This window comes from Pan troglodytes, chromosome 2 (assembly GCF_028858775.2).
Source record: "Pan troglodytes isolate AG18354 chromosome 2, NHGRI_mPanTro3-v2.0_pri, whole genome shotgun sequence".
NCBI lineage: Eukaryota > Metazoa > Chordata > Mammalia > Primates > Hominidae > Pan > Pan troglodytes.
The window spans coordinates 113,901,458-113,902,160 of NC_086015.1; the positions used below are offsets into that span (position 1 = coordinate 113,901,458).

General features: G+C 33.9%; 1 non-coding gene across 1 annotated transcript; it reads right to left on the minus strand.

Annotated features, from left to right (window-relative positions):
• Positions 1 to 375: 375 nt before the first annotated feature.
• Positions 376 to 496, minus strand: LOC112208842 (U6atac minor spliceosomal RNA). Its single transcript, XR_002943395.1, has one exon. It is a non-coding gene; the product is annotated as a U6atac minor spliceosomal RNA (small nuclear RNA).
• Positions 497 to 703: the final 207 nt, after the last annotated feature.

Consider the following 703-nt stretch of genomic DNA (forward strand, 5'->3'; position numbering starts at 1 on the left):
AACGTCTTCCAGAGGCCAATGTGATGGGAAAAAGGGAGTTTACTTGGATAATATCATTTTAGGGGTGTATTTCAGAAAAAAATGTAACTCAGAAATAGAAGATTTATTTACTCATTTTACTCCAAATAGCTGTACAGACAATTCCAAAAATGGTTGCAAAGACTTTTTTTTAAAGCTCTGTCATTGAAATAAATGTAAGACACTCTTAAGGTGACAATTTTCTTGTGAAGTATGAAATTCCCTGTATGTTTGGAAAATTGATCCTTGTTGCTGTTGTTTTACTATTTTGTTTTATGATCCTGATTCTCAAGAGTTTAAAGCCTAGTTGGGGATCCACAATAGACAAAATAATTAACAAATACAAACAAATGCATTAAAAGGTACTTAATAAAATGTCCTTGGAAGTATGTGGCAATGGCTTAATAGTTGTCAGGCCCAAGGGCCCCTTCCATTCTTGTCAAGGGGAGTGCTAGCCTTCTCTCCTTTCACAGCACACAAAAAAATGTCCTTGGGAAGAGATAATTCTCACCAAGAAAAGAGAGAGTATTTTCTATATTTGAGGAATATCCAATACTATTAAATTCTTGATAACTAAGTCAAATTGGAAAACATGTAGTTATTGGCAGGAAGAGATGCTTAAGGATAGAGTCATTTGATGACTCTTGAAAGAAACAGAATGACAAAGGAAAAAAAGGACCTATTA